At 45.3% G+C, this 11,612-nt stretch overlaps 1 long non-coding RNA gene across 1 annotated transcript; it reads left to right on the top strand.

Moving 5' to 3' along the window:
- Window positions 1-595: 595 nt before the first annotated feature.
- Window positions 596-3,002, top strand: LOC129051730 (uncharacterized). The gene is made up of 2 exons (XR_008516164.2): window positions 596-712; window positions 2,768-3,002. It is a non-coding gene; the product is annotated as an uncharacterized LOC129051730 (long non-coding RNA).
- The last annotated feature ends 8,610 nt before the right edge of the window (window positions 3,003-11,612 follow it).

Here is an 11,612-nt window from a genome sequence, read left to right as displayed (position 1 = left end):
CGCCACGACACCCAGCTAATTTTTTGTATTTTTAGTAGAGACAGGGTTTCACCGTGTTAGCCAGGATGGTCTCGATCTCCTGACCTTGTGATCCACCTGCCTCGGCCTCCCAAAGTGCTGGGATTACAGGCGTGAACCACCGCGCCTGGCCTTCAATTCCTTCTTGAGCAAAGCGAAGAACCTGCCCTGCATCAGCAAGACCTTGCTCATCTGGCTACACCCAGCCCCAAGAGAGGCTGGGAGATGTAGTTTCCAATCAGGCATCTCTGTGCCTGAAATCGTCCTATAAACTTTACAAAATTAATCAGCGAGAAAGGGAGGGGGAGAAGTGAAAATAAGCCAAGCTTGTAGCACATTCAGCGTTAATCATTAAGTCAGCTTGCTCTCTGGCCTGCTTCCTTATAGCTGTTTGCTTCCTGTTGCATCAGAATCATGTAGACCCTGTTACAAGATTATAGTTTCCCTTAACTGCTCTATAGATGTCATCCTAAGCATTGTGAGGCATTAAGTTTTCCATTTGAGATATTCTTTCAGATCCTGAATATCAGTGAAACTACTACCTCTTTTTTTTTTTTTTTTTTTTTTTGAGATGGAGTTTTGTTCTTGTTGCCCTGCCTGGAGTTCAATGGCGTGATCTCAGCTCATTGCAACCTCTGCCTCCCAGGTTCAAGCGATTCTCCTGCCTCAGCCTCCCAAGTAGCTGGAACTACAGGTATGCACCACCACACCTGGCTAATTTTGTATTTTTAGTAGAGATGGGGTTTCTCCATGTTGGTCAGGCTGGTCTCGAACTCCCGACCTCAGGTGATCCACCTGCCTTGGCCTCCCAAAGTGCTGGGATTACAGGTGTGAGCCACTGTGCCCAGCCGGTGAAACTACTGATGTCAGCTGGTCTGAAGGACCCCACAAAGAGCTGACTTACCAAAGAATGCAGTTTCCATATCTTGATGATTTCATCCTCCTTACCCCAACCAATCAGACTCAATTTTCCAGTCCTTTCCCTCCATGATCCTCTTAAAACCCCAGCTCAGAACTCCTTGGGGAGACAGATTTGGGGGTTCCTCCTTTCTCCTCACTCAGATGCCCTGTGATCACTAAACTCTTTCTCTGCTGCAAACCCTGCTGTCTTGGTGGATTGGTATGTTACTGCACAGCAGGCATACAAACCTGGTGGGTCTGCAACATACCCACTCTGTGAGTCTCCACTGCTCCTGCGTCAGGTACTTCTTACAGGGGCTGGCTCTGTGAATTTCAGCTCTTATGATGCATCATTTTTACTGTGATATTTCTCAGCTCAGAGGCACTTTTCACCTCTTATCCTGCCACACAGCTTGTGGACAGATGTGATATATCACTGCATCTGCTATTTTGCTAAAGTGATTATCCAGTTCTTTCTAATTTCCTGGTCGGGAGGAGAATGGATATCACCACAGTCAAGACTGGGATTTAGCAGCAGTGGTGTATTTAGATACTTCCCCATGTGTGGAAGGCTGATTAGCTCCATTTGCTAAGTACGTAGCAGCTGCTATTAGTTTTTAATGATCTTAATTCCCAAAGTAGCTTGGTGGCAAAAAAAAAAAAAAATCTTAGGTGTTTTCCTGCCAAGATTCCCAGGAGACAGATGTTTGCTCTCAGCATCTGTATATTAGGGAAAGGAAAGGAATATTCTTTGGCTCCCAAAGATTTCTAGTCAAGGGGGTTGGTAATAGAGACCACATTTGGCAGAAAGATTGGATCCTGAGATTGAAATTGCTCTGATTTCATCCTAAGGGCAAATAGATTATGTTCTCAAAGCATTTACTTTTAGAGATAAACTAGAGAGAATATTTTTTTCTCTATTCAGTAAACGGTTTGCTTTCCTTGCACTAAACTAGAAATCAGTTACTTTGCTAGCTTTCTTTTTCATAGTCCTAGAAATGTTCTTTGCATTCCCTCAAATAATTACTTTATAGGTGAAGGCAAAGTCACTTTTTTTTTTTAAGAGATGAGGTCTTGGTCCATTGCCCAGGCTGGAGTGCAGTGACATGATCATCACTCATTGCAGCATCAAACTCCTGCCCTAAAGTAATCCTCCTGCCTCAGCCTACTGAGTAGCTAGGACTAACAGGTGCAGGCCACCATGCCCAACTAATTTTTAAGATTATTTTTAGAGACAGGGTCTAGCTATGTTGCCCAGGATGGTTTTAAATTCCTGGCCTCAAGTGATCCTCTCACCTCAGCCTCCTGAGCAGCTGGGATTACAAGTGCAAGCTACTGCACTGACCAAAGTCACTGTTTGAAAATGAATTTTCTTAAGGCTTTGACTAAAGAGTTTTAACACTCTAGTTGTACCACTTACTAGACATGTGTCATGTTATTTAGTCTATGTATTTTTCTCGTTTACAAAATGGGATTAATAATAGTAACTACCTCAGAGAATTGAGGATTAAAGGAGTTGATACAAATGCTTAGAATAGTGCCTGGTACATTGTACATAAGTGGTAGCTATTATTACTATTTCTTAAAAATAATTGTGAGTTAACTGTAGCATCCTCTTTTTGATCTCCTGTCCCCTCATGGCAGGCATTGTCATCTGTCCCAGAAATCCCTCTCCTCTTCCTACTTTTGGGAATAGAACTCCTTTGAGTATCAGCAGGGCACATGGTTGCCCAGTTAGAGACTACATTTCCCAGCTTCTCTTGCAGCTATATAAGGCCATGTGAACAAGGTCCCAGCAATAGAATATGAGTGGAAAAACAATGTAACTTCTGTGTTGCTTCCTTAAAAGGAAATGCTTGCTGTCTACTTTTTCTCTATCCCTTTCATGATGACTGGAATAAGGACACTGTGGTGAGCCAGGGTGGCATATGGATGAAGACATATCCTGGAGATAATGGATCAGCGAGATAGAAAGAGCTGGGTTTCTGGGTGACTTTGTGCAGTGGAGCCCCCTGCTTGTGTCAGGCCATCTGCCTCCTTCTGGATTCTTAGGTGAGAGAGAGTTAAACTTGTTTCTTATTTGAGCCATTGTGTTCTTGAATCTCTTTGTTCAGTTTTTTTTTTTGAGACGGGGTCTGGCTCTGTCACCCAGGCTGAAGTGCAGTGGTGCAGTCATGGCCCACTGCAGCGTCCACCTCTTGGGCTCAAGTGATCCTCCCACCTCAGACTTCTGAGTAGCTGGAACTACAGGAATGCACCATCGCACCCAGCTTCTTCAATATCTTGACGTCTTTGTTTCAGAATCTCATTTATATGCTAATACATTCACTTACTATCTGGGCAATAGAGTGTATCTGAGACAAATGGATTCAGTGCTTAACCTGAGCCAAAGTTTGTAAACAAAATTTAGAATTTATTGGTCAGTTAGTTGATCCTAAAAGCAAAAAAGTCCAGTTCCAATTAGACTGAATACAAATGGGGCCACATTAACATTAATGCCTGAATTTCAATAACTCATTATTTTCCACATGGGGGACCTCAACATCTCCTCTCTACAAGCTTCCCACACTACGTTGCAGGATTCTTGGGGGTGGATATTTCATTTCTGTCCAGGAAAAACTTTGCTCATAACAGATTTGCTGCTGTTAAAGTCCCAATGGCAAGGTTGGGCGCAGTGGCTCATGCCTGTAATCTCAGCACACTGGGAGGCCGAGGTGGGTGGATCACCTGAGGTCAGGAGTTCGAGACCAGCCTGGCCAACATGGTGAAACCCAGTCTCTACTAAAAATACAAAAATTAGCCGGGCATGATTGCGGGTGCCTGTAATCCCAGCTACTCGGGAGGCTGAGAGGGGAGAATCACTTGAACCTGGGAGGCGGAAGTTGCAGCGAGCTGAGATCGTGCCATTGTAGTCCAGCCTGGGTGACAAAGGAAGACTCCATCTCAAAAAACAAACAAAACAAAACAAAAACCCCAAAAAACCAAAAATTAACCCGGCATGGTGGCAGGAACCTGTAATCCCAGCTACTGGGGAGGCTGAGGCAGGAGAATCGCTTGAACCTGGGAGGCAGAGATGCAGTGAGCCGAGATTGTGCCACTGCACTCTAGCCTGGGTGACACAGTGAGATCCTGTCTCAGAAAATAAATACATTAAAAAAAGTCCCAACGGCAGTCTCCTTGCTACCATCTCTGCTTCTAGTGCTTTCCATGAGTGACCTGCTTTTTTGGATGCCAGAGCCCAGTGGTCCTCACTGGTGACCTTCCTCATCCATCACGGCACCAAAGCTGTCAAGGGTCTTGAAGGGAGAAGGGCTTTTGCTCCAATTATGTCAAGGTGTCATTCCAATGCCTTCCATATTCCACTATTACTGATGGAAAGTCAGCTGGATTGAAATGGCCATTACTTTGTAGATGATGTATACTTTCCTCCTGGCTGCTGTTAAGATCTTCTCTCTGTCTGTCTCTCTGTCTTTGGTATTTCGTTTCACCAAGATGGGCCTAGGCATATATTTATTTTTATTTATCCTGGTTGGATCTTCAATCTGTGCATCTTCAATCTGTGGATTTCAGTTTGTCATCAATTTTAGAAAATTTGCAGGTCTTATCTCTTTAAATCTTGCCTCGCCTCCATTTTCTCTATTTGATCCTTTGGGATGTTTGATTAGGTGCATCTTGAATTTAATTTTTTTTTTTTGACAGAGTCTCGCTCTGTTACCCAGGCTGGAGTGCAGCGGCACGCTCTAGGCTCACTGCAACCCCCACCTCCGGGGTTTAAGTGATTCTCCTGCTTCAGCCTCCTCAGTAGCTGAGATTATGGGCATGTGCCACTACGCCCAGTTAATTTTTGTATTTTTAGTAGAGACAGGGGTTTCGCCATGTTGGCCAGGCCGGTCTCTAACTCCTGGCCTCATGTGATCCACCCACCTTGGCCTGCCTCCCAGAGTGCTGGGATTACAGGTGTAAGCCACCACACCCAGCCAAATTTAATACTCCTATCCTTCATCTCTCTTACTGTTTCATATTTTATTGTATTTTTTATTTTTATTTACTTATTTTTTTTTGAGACAGGGTCTCATGCTGTCACCCAGGCTGGAGTGCAGTGGTGCGATCACGGCCCACTGTAGCCTTGACCTCCTGGGCTCAAGCAGTCCTCCTGCCCCAGCCTCCTGTGTAGCTGAGACCATAGGTGCATGCAACCATGCCCAACCTTTTTTTTTTTTCTTTTAGTTTTTATAGAAATGAGGTCTTACTTTGTTGTCCAGGATGGTCTCAAACTCCTGGGCTCAAGCAGTCCTCCTGCCTCAGCCTCCCAAAGTGCTGAGATTACAGGTGTGGGCCAGTGCACCCAGCCTGTTTCATATTTTATATCTCTTGCCTCTTTGTGTTACATTCAAGGTTATTTCTTCAGCTACATCTTCGAGTTCATTCATTTCCTCCTGGGTTGTGTTTAAGCTGATTTTTGTCAGTTGAGTTTTTATTTCAGCGATTATATTTTTCATTTTTATAAGTTATATTGGAAAGCATCTATTTGTTCCCCAAAGTTTCTTGTTCTTTGATCACCTTTATGACTGCATCTTTCCTTCCTTTCTTTCTCTCTCTCCTTTCCTTCCTTCCTTCCTTCCTCCCTCCCTCCCTCCCTTTCTTTGAACAGAGTCTCGCTCTGTTGCCCAGGCTGAAGTGCAGTGGCATGATCTTGGCTCACTGCAACCTCTGCCTCCCGGGTTCAAGCAATTCTCCTGCCTCAGCTTCTCGAGTAGCTGGGATTACAGGCATGCACCACCACACCCGGCTAATTTTTGTAATTTTAGTAGAGACAGGATTTCATCATGCTGGCCAGGCTGGTCTCGAACTCTTGACCTCAGGTGACACACCTGCTGGGAGTACAGGCCTGAGCCACCACGCCCAGCCGTCTTTCATTTCTCCAGTCATTTCTTCCACGACTACTCTTCTGTATCTGACAATCCCAGTATCTGCAGTCACTGGAAGGGGATTTATATCTCCTTTTGATTATTTCTTCTGTCTTTCAGTCAAAGCAGCTTCTCATGTGTTTGGTGACTTTTAAGTTATGAGCTAATCTAGCATTGTGCCTGTGGTATCAGATTCCTGTGTTTGAATTCTTTCTCCACCACCCACTATTAGTGTGGACTTTTCCGTATCTTAGATTCCTCATCCATGAAATAGGGTAACAAGTGATGTTACCCATTAGTTGGCTACATCACAAGGGTGTTTGAGGGTTTCAAGAGTAAGTATCTGAAAACGGCCCAGAACAGTACCTGACATATAGTTAGCTTTCAATAATAGCGAGCCCTTGTCAATATCCAGTAAGCATTTGTTGAATGAATGACAAATAGGTGAATGCAGTCTCAGTTTTCTCACCTTTAAGAAAGGAGCCAAATTGGCCAGGTGCAGTAGCTCATGCCTGTAACCCCAGCACTTTGGGAGGCCAAGGTGGGAGGATCACGAGGTCAGGAGTTCGAGACCAGCCTGGCCAACATAGTAAAACCCCGTCTGTACTAAAAATTAGCCAGGCGTGGTGGCACATGCCTGTAATCCCAGCTACTTGGGAGGCTGAGGTGAGAGAATTGCTTGAACCCAGGAGGCAGAGGTTGCAGAGTTGAGATCATGCCACTGTACTCCAGCCTGGGTGACAGAGCAAGACTGTCTCAAAAAGAAAAAAAAGGAGCCAAATTAAAAACTATCTATACAGTCTTTTAAAGTCTTAAATTCATTGACTTCCATACTTAATGCGTACTGCATCTAACATTTCTGAAAGCATATTGGGCATATAAAATGTGACATAACATTTTGGTCGGGTGCGGTGGTTCATGCCAGTAATCCCAGCATTTTGGGAGGCTGAGGCTGGAGGATTGCTTGAGCCCAGGAGTTTAAGACCAGCCTGGGCAAGACAGTGAGACCCCATCTCTACAAAAAATTTAAAAATTAGCTTGGCATGGTGGTGCATGCCTGTAACCTCAGCTACTTGGGAGGCTGAGGTGGGAGGACCACTCGAGCCTGGGAGTTCGAGGTGGCAGTGAGCTATGATCACACCACTGCACTCCAGCCTGGGTAACAGATCAAAACCTTGACTCTAAGGAAAAAAAGTGACATTTTATTAACAAAATTTGTTAATAACATTCAGAAGGAATATAGGACAATATACTTAATTAAAAAGCATAGACCGTGACCTAGATAGAACTTGGTAAATTGTACCTCTGAACCACAGTTTCTTATCTGTAGAATGTAGTAATGACAATGCCTACTGCACTGCAGTATGTGAGGATTAAATCCACTATTACAAGGAAAATGCTCAGTACAATACCTGGTACACAGTAAGCACTCAATAAATGTTATTTGAAATAATGAAAATTGAGGCTGGGCGTGGTGGCTCGTGCCTGTAATCCCAGCACTTTGGGAGGCCGAGGTGGACAAATCACAAGGTCAGGAGTTCGAGACCAGCCTGGCCAACATAGTGAAACCCCATCTCTACTACAAATACAAAAAAATAGCTGGGCGTGGTGGTGGGCGCCTGTAGTCCCAGCTGCTCGGGAGGCTGAGGCAGGAGAATCATTTGAACCCGGGAGGCGGAGGTTGTAGTGAGCCAAGGTCACACCACTGCACTCCAGCCTGGGCGACAGAGCAAGACTCTGTCTCAAAACAAAACAAAACAAAAATAAAAACAAATAAAGAAAGAATGAAAATTGAATGACTTGTTTGAAAATGCAATGGAAGTAGATAGGACAGAGAAGCAGAGATTTCATGAACTATAAGAGGAATGGAATGGTCAGGGGTGGGATTAAGAGTTCTTCCAGCTGGGCGTGGTGGCTCACACCTGTAATCCCAGCACTTTGGGAGGCCAAGGCAGGTGAATCACCTAAGGTCAGCAGTTGGAGACCAGCCTGGCCAACCTGGGGAAACCCCATTTCTACTAAAAATACAAAAAATTAGGCGGGCATGGTGGCCAATGCCTGTAATCTCAGCCACTCAGGAGGCTGAGGCAGGAGAATCACTTGAACCCGGAAGGTGGAGGTTGCAGTGATCCGAGATCACGCCACTGTACTCCAGCCTGGGCAACAAGAGCGAAACTGTCTCAAAAAAAAAAAAAGTTCTTCCAAGTCCCTGAAATAAAACCCTGCTCCATCAGAAATCTTCCCCATCTCAGCACTTTGAGAGGCCGAGGCAGGCGGATCACCTGAGGTCAGGAGTTTGAGACCACCCTGGCCAACATGGTGAAACCCTGTCTCTACTAAAAATGCAAAAATTAACTGGGCGTGGCGGTGTGTGCCTGTAATCCCAGCTACTCGGGAGGCTGAGACAGGAGAATCACTTGAATCCGGGAGGTGCAGGTTGCAGTGAGCTGAGATTGTGCTACTGCACTCCAGCCTGTACCACAGAGTGAGACTCTGTTTCAAAAAAATAAAAAAAGAAATCTTCCCCATCTCAGTTGTAGATAAACTAATATGCAGTTTTTGAGTTGATCAAAGTTGCTTTTGTTTTGGAAGTTAATGTTATAAATGTGAGTGGTCTGTTTTCTGGGGAAGTCAGAGTCCCTCACCTGGTAACCTGGTATAAATGGTCCGTGTTAGCAAGTCAGCTCCTGGAAGTCGCTCAGGTTTCCAGTCTTCTGTTCTCAGTTTACCCTTCTCTAAGGCAATTGTCTTCAATGTAGCTACATTTTGGAATCACTCTGGAAGCTGTAAAAAAACACTGATACCTGGGCCCCACCTTCGGAGATTTTGATTTATTTTGTCTGAGGTAGGGCCTGGACATGGTTTTTATCTTTTTTTTTTTTAAAGTTCCCAGGAGATTCTAATGCGCAGCCGTGTTTACAATCCCCTGTCGTGCGGCATTGCTTTGTCTGCCTGGTCAATGCTGGATCCCCACTGAGTCTTAATTCCAGCCAATGGGAAGGAGGAAGAGACTATGAAGAAAGTGCTGGCTGGGTACGGTGGCTTGTGCCTGTAATCCCAGCACTTTGGGAGGCCGAGGTGGGTGGATCACCTGAGGTCGGGAGTTCGAGACCAGCCTGATCAACATGGAGAAAACCCACCTCTACTAAAAATACAGAATTAGCTGGGCGTGGTGGCACATGCCTGTAATCCCAGCTACTAGGGAGGCTGAGGCAGTAGAGTCGTTTGAACCTGGGAGGCAGAGGTTGCAGTCAACCGAGATCGCAGGATTGCACTCCAGCCTGGGTGACAGAGCAAAATTCCGTCTCAAAAAAAAAAAAAGAAAGTGCTTATGATGTCATAAGACTCAAACCAGGACGTGGAACATGTCACTTCCTCTCACACCCCATTGGTGAGAACTCAGTCATGTGACTCCATCTGACTGCAAAGAAGGCTGGGAAATGTCAACCTAGGCAGCCATGTTCCTGGCCACCATTCTATTACTTTGAAAGAAGAAAATGGACTTAGGACGAAGGATGTGGCTCAGACATCTAGGAGATCTGAAGTGGTGAGAACAAGAGTGGATCTAGGAGTGAATACCATTGGGCAATGTGTTAATTTTCAAGGACTGCTGTAACTAAGTAGCACAAACTGGGTGCTTAAAACAACAAAATATATCACCGCACACTTCTGGAGGCTAGAAGTCTGACATCAAGGTGTTGTAGGGCTACGTTCCCTAAAACCTGTAGGGGAGATAGCTTCTTTGCCACTTCCTGGCTTCTGGTGGTTTGCCGCCAGTTCACCTTGGCATTCCTTGGCTTTCAGCTGCAGCACATGGATCTCTGCCTTGTTACATGGTGTTCCTCCCTTGTGTCTCTATGTCTCTTCTCTTTTTCTTTTTTCTGAGACAGAGTCTCTTGCTATCACCCAGGCTGGAATGTAGTGGCGTGATCTCCGCTTACTGTAACCTCCACCTCCCCAGTTCAAGCGATTCTCCTGCCTCAGCCTCTAGTAGCTGGGACTACACGTGCATGACACTGAGCCTGGCTAATGTTTTTATTTTTAGTAGAGACGGGGTTTCACCATGTTGGCCAGGCTGGTCTCGAACTCCTGATCTCAGGTGATCCATCCTCCTCGGCCTCCCAAAGTGCTGGGATTATAGGCGTGAGCCACCGCACCCAGCCTCCTTTTCTTAAAAGGACATTAATTATATTGGATTAAGGGCCTGCCGTACTCCGATATAACCTCATCTTAACTAATTCCATCTGTAACAACCTTAATCAGATCATATTCTGAGGTACTAGGGGTTAAGACTTAAACATATCTTTTTGGGGGACTCAGTTCAACTCATGGCAGCCAATAATCAAGCATCACAATTCTGAGGAACCCCTCCATGAGGCCATTGTAAGGAGGCAATGACTTGGCAGTTTATCTCACCCTTCTGTCTCCCACATCTTGGTACCATCCAAGCCCCAGGGAAATAAGATGCAGCACCAAGGTACCAAGGAAAAGGGGAGAAGCACTCCGAGTTGACCTGAGATGAACTTTTCACCACCCTTGAAGAATAAGGACTTGAACTAGTGATCACTTTCAGTTCTAGAAAAATAAGGTGGCCGGGTGAGGTGGCTCATGCCTGTACTCCCAGCGCTTTGGGAGGCCGAGGTGGGCGGATCACGAGATCAGGAGTTTGAGACTAGCCTGGCCAACATGGTGAAACCTCGTCTCTACTAAGAATACAAAAAATTAGCTGTGCAAGGTGGCGGGCACCTGTAATCCCAGCTGCTCAGGAGGCTGAGGCAGGAGAATCGCTTGAACCCGGGAGGCAGAGGTTGCAGTGAGCTGAGATCGCGCCATTGCACTCCAGCCTGGGCTACAGTGTGAGGCTCTCAAAACAAACAAACAAAAAAAAACGCACAAAAAACAAAACTAAGATTACATCTCTTAAGTCTCTAAATTGGGAACTGAAATTCACACCTGCAACATCTTTAATGATCCAATGGAAGGAAGTCCAAACTCCTTGACCAGGGTTTGACAAATTATGGCCCACGGGCCAAATTTGGTTGGCTGCTTGTTTTTGTTATTAAAGAGTTTTTGGAATACTGCCATGCCCATTTGCGTATGTATTGCCTCTGGCTATTTTTGTACTGTAGCATCAGGGTTGAGTTATTGTGACAGAGACACTAGAGCCTGCAAAACCAAAAGGATTTATTATCTGATCCACTTTAGAAGAAATTTGCCAACCTTTGTCCTAGATCACGTTTTCAAGACTGTCCACAATTTAAGACCATTTTTTTTTTTTTTTGAGACGAAGTCTTGCTCTTGTTGCCCAGGCTGAAGTGCAACGGCATGAGCTCGGCTCACTGCAACCTCTGCCTCCCGGGTTCAAGCAATTCTCCTGCCTCAGCCTCCTGTGTAGCTGGGATTGCAGGTACACATCACCACATCCGGCTATTTTTTTATATTTTTAGTAGAAATGGGGTTTCACCATGTTGGCTAGGCTGGTCTCAAACTCCTGACCTCGTGATCCACCTGCCTCGGCTTCCCAAAGTGCCGGGCATGAGCCACCACGCCCGGCCTAAGACCAGTTTTTAAAACATATACTCTGCCACTCTACCACATAAACTTTCCAAGGTACTAAAACCAGTATATGCAAAGTTCTCTTAAGTTATCAGCTCTAAATTTTTCCCCCCAGCCCAATTAGGAGGGAATTAAGGCTTCACCCCCATTCCCACTTTCCAGCAGAAAAACAAGTAGGTGATAAAAATGGAATGTCATCCTAAAAGCTTTCTAAAAGTTGGGGAATTGTGG

This window comes from Pongo abelii, chromosome 20 (genome assembly GCF_028885655.2).
Source record: "Pongo abelii isolate AG06213 chromosome 20, NHGRI_mPonAbe1-v2.0_pri, whole genome shotgun sequence".
NCBI lineage: Eukaryota > Metazoa > Chordata > Mammalia > Primates > Hominidae > Pongo > Pongo abelii.
This window is presented reverse-complemented; position numbering and strand designations above follow the sequence as displayed.